The sequence below is a fragment of the Lactuca virosa genome, chromosome 8, assembly GCF_052849685.1.
Source record: "Lactuca virosa cultivar CGN04683 chromosome 8, Lactuca_virosa_CGN04683_v6, whole genome shotgun sequence".
In the NCBI taxonomy this organism is placed as follows: Eukaryota; Viridiplantae; Streptophyta; class Magnoliopsida; order Asterales; family Asteraceae; genus Lactuca; species Lactuca virosa.
Genome location: NC_136433.1, coordinates 319,264,047 through 319,274,099, shown reverse-complemented (window position 1 = coordinate 319,274,099; position 10,053 = coordinate 319,264,047).

Below are 10,053 nucleotides of genomic sequence, written 5' to 3'. Positions count from 1 at the left end.
CCGAAAAATGTCATTTTGACCTCCTTAAAAGTCCCGAATGGCCGAAATTACATCGCAGGTGATCACGAAGTGATGTATAGTTTTAGCACCTTAATACACTGTGCGAAATTCGTCCGATTTGGAGACTTCATCATTCTACTCGAAAAGTTCGCGTGCCACCCGAAAACCGAAAAATGTCATTTTGACCCCCTAAAAAGTCCCGAATGGCCGAAATAACAACGCAGGTGATCAAGAAGTGATGTATAGTTTTAGCATCTAAACACACTGTGCAAAATTCATCCAATTTGGAGACTGCATCATTCTACTCAAAAAGTTCGCGCGCCACCCAAAAACCGACAAATGTCATTTTGACCCCCTTAAAAGTCCCGAATGGTCGAAATAACATCGCAGGTGATCTGAAAGTGATGTATAGTTTTAGCATCTAAATACACTGTGTGAAATTCGTCCAATTCGGAGACTGCATCATTATACTCGAAAAGTTCGCGCAACACCCGATAACCGAAAAATGCCATTTTGACCCCCCTAAAAAGTCCCGAATGGTCGAAATAACAACGTAGGTGATCACGAAGTGACATATAGTTTTAGCATCTAATTACACTGTGCTGAATTCGTCGAATTCGGAGACTGCATCATTCTACTCGAAAAGTTCAAGCGCCACTCGAATACCGAAAAATGCCATTTTGACCCCCTAAACAGTCCCGAATGGCCAAAAAACGCAACAGCTCATGGCAAAGCAATGAGTCTTGTTTATTTTCCTGTTTTACATTAACCGTGCGAATTTCGTCCAATTCGGAGACTGCATCATTCTACTCGAAAATTTCGCGCGCCACCCCAAAACTGAAAAATGCCATTTTGACTCCATAAAAAGTCCCGAATGGCCGAAATAACATCGCAGGTGATCACGAAGTGATGTATAGTTTTTGCATCTAAATACACTCTGCGAAATCCGTCCAATTCGGAGAGTGCATCATTCTACTCGAAAAGTTCGTGCGCCACCCGAAAACCGAAAAATGTCATTTTGACCCCCTAAAAAGTCCCGAATGGCCGAAATAACAACGCAGGGGATCACGAAGTGATTTATAGTTTTAGCATTTAAATACACTGTGCGAAATTCGTCCGATTCGGAGACTGCATCATTCTACTCGAAAAGTTCGTGTGCCACCCGAAAACCGAAAAATGTCATTTTGACCCCCTAAAAAGTCCCGAATGGCCGAAATAACAACGCAGGTGATCAAGAAGTCATGTATAGTTTTAGCATCTAAACACACTGTGCGAAATTCGTCCAATTCGGAGACTGCATCATTATACTCAAAAAGTTCGCGCGCCACCTGAAAACCAAAAAATGTCATTTTGACCCCCTTAAAAGTCCCGAATAGCCGAAATAACATCGCAGGTGATCTGAAAGTGATGTATAGTTTTAGCATCTAAATACACTGTGTGAAATTCGTCCAATTCGGAGACTGCATCATTATACAAGAAAAGTTCGCGCGCCACCCAATAACTGAAAAATGCCATTTTGACCCCCTAAAAAGTCCCGAATGGCCGAAATAACAACGTAGGTGATCACGAAGTGACATAAAGTTTTAGCATCTAATTACACTGTGCTAAATTCGTCCAATTCGGAGACTGCATCATTCTACTCGAAAAGTTCAAGCGTCACTCAAATACCGAAAAATGCCATTTTGACCCCCTAAACAGTCCCGAATGGCCAAAAAACACAACAGCTCATGGCAAAGCAATGAGTCTTGTTTATTTTCCTGTTTTACATTAACCGTACGAATTTCGTCCAATTCGGAGACTGCATCATTCTACTCGAAAATTTCGCGCGCCACCCCAAAACTGAAAAATGCCATTTTGACTCCATAATAAGTCCCGAATGGCCGAAATAACATCGCAGGTGATCACGAAGTGATGTATAGTTTTTGTATCTAAATACACTCTGCGAAATTCGTCCAATTCGGAGACTGCATCATGCAACACGAAAAGTTCGAGCGCCACCCGTATTCCGAAAGATGCCATTTTGACCCCCTAAATAATCCCGTATGGCCAAAAAACGCAACGGCTCATGTCACGGCAATGAGTCTTGTTTATTGGCCCGTTTTACATTAACCATGCGAATTTCGTCCAATTCGAAAACTGCATCATTCTACTCGAAAATTACGCGCGCCATCCCAAAACTGAAAAATGTCATTTTGACCCAGTAAAAGTCCCGAATGGCCGAAATAACATCGCATGTAATCACAAAGTGATGTATAGTTTTAGCATCTAAATACACTGTGCGAAATTCGCCAATTCGGAGAGTGCATCATTCTACGCAAAAAGTTCGTGCGCCACCCGAAAAACGAAAAATGTCATTTTGACCCCCTAAAAAGTCCCGAATGGCCGAAATAACAACGCAGTGGATCACAAAGTGATTTATAGTTTTAGCATCTAAGCACACTGTGCGAAATTCGTCCAATTCAGAGACTTCATCATTCTAGTCGACAAGTTCGTGCGCCACCAGAAAACAGAAAAATGTCATTTTGACCCCTTTAGATGTCCCGAATGACCGAAATAACATCGCAGGTGATCACGAAGTGATGTATAGTTTTAGCATTTAAATACACTGCGCGAAATTCGTCCGATTCGGAGACTGCATCATTCTACTCGAAAAGTTCGTGTGCCACCCGAAAACCGAAAAATGTCATTTTGACCCCCTAAAAAGTCCCGAATGGCCGAAATAACAACGCAGGTGATCAAGAAGTGATGTATAGTTTTAGCATCTAAACACACTGTGCGAAATGCGTTCAATTCAGAGACTACATCATTCTACTCGAAAAGTTCGCGCGCCACCTGAAAACCGAAAAATGTTATTTTGACCTCCTTAAAAGTCCCGAATGGCCGAAATTACATCGCAGGTGATCACGAAGTGATGTATAGTTTTAGCACCATAAAACACCGTGCGAAATTCGTCCGATTCGGAGACTTCATCATTCTACTCGAAAAGTTCGCGTGCCACCCGAAAACCGAAAAATGTCATTTTGACCCTCTAAAAAGTTCCGAATGGCCGAAATAACAACGCAGGTGATCATGAGGTGATGTATAGTTTTAGCATCTAAACACATTGTGCGAAATTCGTCCAATTCGGAGACTGCATCATTCCACTCAAAAAGTTCGCGCGCCACCCGAAAACCGAAAAATGTCATTTTGACCCCTTAAAAGTCCTGAATGGCTGAAATAACATCGCAGGTGATCTGAAAGTGATGTATAGTTTTAGCATCTAATTACACTGTGTGAAATTCGTCCAATTCGGAGACTGCATCATTATACTCGAAAAGTACGTGCGCCACCCAATAACCGAAAAATGCCATTTTGACCCCCTAAATAATCCCGAATGGCCGAAATAACAACGTAGGTGATCTTGAAGTGACATATAGTTTTAGCATGTAATTACACTGTGCTAAATTCGTCCAATTCGGAGACTGCATCATTCTACTCGAAAAGTTCAAGCGTCACTCGAATACCGAAAAATGCCATTTTGACCCCCTAAACAGTCCCGAATGGCCAAAAAACGCAACAGCTCATGGCAAAGCAATGAGTCTTGTTTATTTTCCTGTTTTACATTAACCGTGCGAATTTCGTCCAATTCGGAGACTGCATCATTCTACTCGAAAATTTCGCGCGCCACCCCAAAACTGAAAAATGCCATTTTGACTCCATAAAAAGTCTCGAATGGCCGAAATAACATCGCAGGTGATCACGAAGTGATGTATAGTTTTTGTATCTAAATACACTCTGCGAAATTCGTCCAATTCGGAGACTGCATCATTCTACACGAAAAGTTCGAGCGCCACCCGTATACCGAAAAATGCCATTTTGACCCTCTAAACAATCCCGTATGGCCAAAAAACGCAACGGCTCATAGCGCAGCAATGAGTCTTGTTTATTTGCCCGTTTTACATTAACCATGCGAATTTCGTCCAATTCGGAAACTGCATCTTTGTACTCGAAAATTTCGCACGCCATCCCAAAACTGAAAAATGTCATTTTGACCCAGTAAAAAGTCCCGAATGGCCGAAATAACATCGCATGTAATCGCGAAGTGATGTATAGTTTTAGCATCTAAATACACTGTGCGAAATTCGTCCAATTCGGAGAGTGCATCATTCTACTCGAAAAGTTCGTGCGCCACCCGAAAACCGAAAAATGTCATTTTGACCCCCTAAAAAGTCTCGAATGGCCGAAATAGCAACGCAGGGGATCACGAAGTGATTTATAGTTTTAGCATCTAAGCACACTGTGCGAAATTCGTCCAATTCAGAGACTGCATCATTCTAGTCGACAAGTTCGTGCGCCACCAGAAAACATAAAAATGTCATTTTGACCCCCTTAAATGTCCCGAATGACCGAAATAACATCGCAGGTGATCACGAAGTGACGTATAGTTTTAGCATTTAAATACACTGCGCGAAATTCGTCCGATTCGGAGACTGCATCATTCTACTCGAAAAGTTCGTGTGCCACCCGAAAACCGAAAAATGTCATTTTGACCCCCTACAAAGTCTCGAATGGCCGAAATAACAACGCAGGTGATCAAGTGATGTATAGTTTTAGCATCTAAACACACTGTGCGAAATGCGTTCAATTCGGAGACTACATCATTCTACTCGAAAAGTTCGCGCGCCACCTGAGAACCGAAAAATGTTATTTTGACCTCCTTAAAAGTCCCGAATGGCCGAAATTACATCGCAGGTGATCACGAAGTGATGTATAGTTTTAGCACCATAATACACTATGCGAAATTCGTCCGATTCGGAGACTTCATCATTCTACTCGAAAAGTTCGCGTGCCACCCGAAAACCGAAAAATGTCATTTTGACCCTCTAAAAAGTCCCGAATGGCCGAAATAACAACGCAGGTGATCATGAGGTGATGTATAGTTTTAGCATCTAAACACACTGTGCGAAATTCGTCCAATTCGGAGACTGCATCATTCTACTCAAAAAGTTCGCGCGCCACCCGAAAACCGAAAAATGTCATTTTGACCCCCTTAAAAGTCCCGAATGGCTGAAATAACATCGCAGGTGATCTGAAAGTGATGTATAGTTTTAGCATTTAAGTACACTATGTGAAATTCGTCCAATTCGGAGACTGCGTCATTATACTCGAAAAGTTTGCGCGCCACCCCATAACCGAAAAATGCCATTTTGACCCCCTAAAAAGTCCCGAATGGCCGAAATAACAACGTAGGTGATCACGAAGTGACATATAGTTTTAGCATCTAATTACACTGTGCTAAATTCGTCCAATTCGGAGACTACATCATTCTACTCGAAAAGTACGTGCGCCACCCCATAACCGAAAAATGCCATTTTGACCCCCTAAATAGTCCCGAATGGCCGAAATAACAACGTAGGTGATCACGAAGTGACATATAGTTTTAGCATGTAATTAGACTGTGCTAAATTCGTCCAATTCGGAGACTGCATCATTCTACTCGAAAAGTTCAAGCGTCACTCGAATACCGAAAAATGCCATTTTGACCCCCTAAACAGTCCCGAATGGCCAAAAAACGCAACAGCTCATGGCAAAGCAATGAGTCTTGTTTATTTTCCTGTTTTACATTAACCGTGCGAATTTCGTCCAATTCGGAGACTGCATCATTCTACTCGAAAATTTCGCGCGCCACCCCAAAACTGAAAAATGTCATTTTGACTCCATAAAAAGTCTCGAATGGCCGAAATAACATCGCAGGTGATCACGAAGTGATGTATAGTTTTTGTATCTAAATACACTCTGCGAAATTCGTCCAATTCGGAGACTGCATCATTCTACACGAAAAGTTCGAGCGCCACCCGTATACCGAAAAATGCCATTTTGACCCTCTAAACAATCCCGTATGGCCAAAAAACGCAACGGCTCATAGCGCAGCAATGAGTCTTGTTTATTTGCCCGTTTTACATTAACCATGCGAATTTCGTCCAATTCGGAAACTGCATCATTGTACTCGAAAATTTCGCGCGCCATCCCAAAACTGAAAAATGTCATTTTGACCCAGTAAAAAGTCCCGAATGGCCGAAATAACATCGCATGTAATCGCGAAGTGATGTATAGTTTTAACATCTAAATACACTGTGCGAAATTCGTCCAATTCGGAGAGTGCATCATTCTACTCGAAAAGTTCGTGCGCCACCCGAAAACCGAAAAATGTCATTTTGACCCCCTAAAAAGTCTCGAATGGCCGAAATAACAACGCAGGGGATCACGAAGTGATTTATTGTTTTAGCATCTAAGCACACTGTGTGAAATTCGTCCAATTCAGAGACTGCATCATTCTAGTCGACAAGTTCGTGCGCCACCAGAAAACAGAAAAATGTGATTTTGACCCCCTTAAATGTCCCGAATGACCGAAATAACATCGCAGGTGATCACGAAGTGATGTATAGTTTTAGCATTTAAATACACTGCGCGAAATTCGTCCGATTCGGAGACTGCATCATTCTACTCGAAAAGTTCGTGTGCCACCCGAAAACCGAAAAATGTCATTTTGACCCCCTAAAAAGTCTCGAATGGCCGAAATAACAACGCAGGTGATCAAGAAGTGATGTATAGTTTTAGCATCTAAACACACTGTGCGAAATGCGTTCAATTCGGAGACTACATCATTCTACTCGAAAAGTTCGCGCGCCACCTGAGAACCGAAAAATGTTATTTTGACCTCCTTAAAAGTCCCGAATGGCCGAAATTACATCGCAGGTGATCACGAAGTGATGTATAGTTTTAGCACCATAATACACTGTGAGAAATTCGTCCGATTCGGAGACTTCATCATTCTACTCGAAAAGTTCGCGTGCCACCCGAAAACCGAAAAATGTCATTTTGACCCTCTAAAAAGTCCCGAATGGCCGAAATAACAACGCAGGTGATCATGAGGTGATGTATAGTTTTAGCATCTAAACACACTGTGCGAAATTCGTCCAATTCGGAGACTGCATCATTCTACTCAAAAAGTTCGCGCGCCACCCGAAAACCGAAAAATGTCATTTTGACCCCCTTAAAAGTCCCGAATGGCTGAAATAACATCGCAGGTGATCTGAAAGTGATGTATAGTTTTAGCATTTAAGTACACTATGTGAAATTCGTCCAATTCGGAGACTGCGTCATTATACTCGAAAAGTTTGCGCGCCACCCCATAACCGAAAAATGCCATTTTGACCCCCTAAAAAGTCCCGAATGGCCGAAATAACAACGTAGGTGATCACGAAGTGACATATAGTTTTAGCATCTAATTACACTGTGCTAAATTCGTCCAATTCGGAGACTACATCATTCTACTCGAAAAGTACGTGCGCCACCCCATAACCGAAAAATGCCATTTTGACCCCCTAAATAGTCCCGAATGGCCGAAATAACAACGTAGGTGATCACGAAGTGACATATAGTTTTAGCATGTAATTAGACTGTGCTAAATTCGTCCAATTCGGAGACTGCATCATTCTACTCGAAAAGTTCAAGCGTCACTCGAATACCGAAAAATGCCATTTTGACCCCCTAAACAGTCCCGAATGGCCAAAAAACGCAACAGCTCATGGCAAAGCAATGAGTCTTGTTTATTTTCCTGTTTTACATTAACCGTGCGAATTTCGTCCAATTCGGAGACTGCATCATTCTACTCGAAAATTTCGCGCGCCACCCCAAAACTGAAAAATGTCATTTTGACTCCATAAAAAGTCTCGAATGGCCGAAATAACATCGCAGGTGATCACGAAGTGATGTATAGTTTTTGTATCTAAATACACTCTGCGAAATTCGTCCAATTCGGAGACTGCATCATTCTACACGAAAAGTTCGAGCGCCACCCGTATACCGAAAAATGCCATTTTGACCCTCTAAACAATCCCGTATGGCCAAAAAACGCAACGGCTCATAGCGCAGCAATGAGTCTTGTTTATTTGCCCGTTTTACATTAACCATGCGAATTTCGTCCAATTCGGAAACTGCATCATTGTACTCGAAAATTTCGCGCGCCATCCCAAAACTGAAAAATGTCATTTTGACCCAGTAAAAAGTCCCGAATGGCCGAAATAACATCGCATGTAATCGCGAAGTGATGTATAGTTTTAACATCTAAATACACTGTGCGAAATTCGTCCAATTCGGAGAGTGCATCATTCTACTCGAAAAGTTCGTGCGCCACCCGAAAACCGAAAAATGTCATTTTGACCCCCTAAAAAGTCTCGAATGGCCGAAATAACAACGCAGGGGATCACGAAGTGATTTATTGTTTTAGCATCTAAGCACACTGTGTGAAATTCGTCCAATTCAGAGACTGCATCATTCTAGTCGACAAGTTCGTGCGCCACCAGAAAACAGAAAAATGTGATTTTGACCCCCTTAAATGTCCCGAATGACCGAAATAACATCGCAGGTGATCACGAAGTGATGTATAGTTTTAGCATTTAAATACACTGCGCGAAATTCGTCCGATTCGGAGACTGCATCATTCTACTCGAAAAGTTCGTGTGCCACCCGAAAACCGAAAAATGTCATTTTGACCCCCTAAAAAGTCTCGAATGGCCGAAATAACAACGCAGGTGATCAAGAAGTGATGTATAGTTTTAGCATCTAAACACACTGTGCGAAATGCGTTCAATTCGGAGACTACATCATTCTACTCGAAAAGTTCGCGCGCCACCTGAGAACCGAAAAATGTTATTTTGACCTCCTTAAAAGTCCCGAATGGCCGAAATTACATCGCAGGTGATCACGAAGTGATGTATAGTTTTAGCACCATAATACACTGTGAGAAATTCGTCCGATTCGGAGACTTCATCATTCTACTCGAAAAGTTCGCGTGCCACCCGAAAACCGAAAAATGTCATTTTGACCCTCTAAAAAGTCCCGAATGGCCGAAATAACAACGCAGGTGATCATGAGGTGATGTATAGTTTTAGCATCTAAACACACTGTGCGAAATTCGTCCAATTCGGAGACTGCATCATTCTACTCAAAAAGTTCGCGCGCCACCCGAAAACCGAAAAATGTCATTTTGACCCCCTTAAAAGTCCCGAATGGCTGAAATAACATCGCAGGTGATCTGAAAGTGATGTATAGTTTTAGCATTTAAGTACACTATGTGAAATTCGTCCAATTCGGAGACTGCGTCATTATACTCGAAAAGTTTGCGCGCCACCCCATAACCGAAAAATGCCATTTTGACCCCCTAAAAAGTCCCGAATGGCCGAAATAACAACGTAGGTGATCACGAAGTGACATATAGTTTTAGCATCTAATTACACTGTGCTAAATTCATCCAATTCGGAGACTACATCATTCTACTCGAAAAGTACGTGCGCCACCCCATAACCGAAAAATGCCATTTTGACCCCCTAAATAGTCCCGAATGGCCGAAATAACAACGTAGGTGATCACGAAGTGACATATAGTTTTAGCATGTAATTAGACTGTGCTAAATTCGTCCAATTCGGAGACTGCATCATTCTACTCGAAAAGTTCAAGCGTCACTCGAATACCGAAAAATGCCATTTTGACCCCCTAAACAGTCCCGAATGGCCAAAAAACGCAACAGCTCATGGCAAAGCAATGAGTCTTGTTTATTTTCCTGTTTTACATTAACCGTGCGAATTTCGTCCAATTCGGAGACTGCATCATTCTACTCGAAAATTTCGCGCGCCACCCCAAAACTGAAAAATGTCATTTTGACTCCATAAAAAGTCTCGAATGGCCGAAATAACATCGCAGGTGATCACGAAGTGATGTATAGTTTTTGTATCTAAATACACTCTGCGAAATTCGTCCAATTCGGAGACTGCATCATTCTACACGAAAAGTTCGAGCGCCACCCGTATACCGAAAAATGCCATTTTGACCCTCTAAACAATCCCGTATGGCCAAAAAACGCAACGGCTCATAGCGCAGCAATGAGTCTTGTTTATTTGCCCGTTTTACATTAACCATGCGAATTTCGTCCAATTCGGAAACTGCATCATTGTACTCGAAAATTTCGCACGCCATCCCAAAACTGAAAAATGTCATTTTGACCCAGTAAAAAGT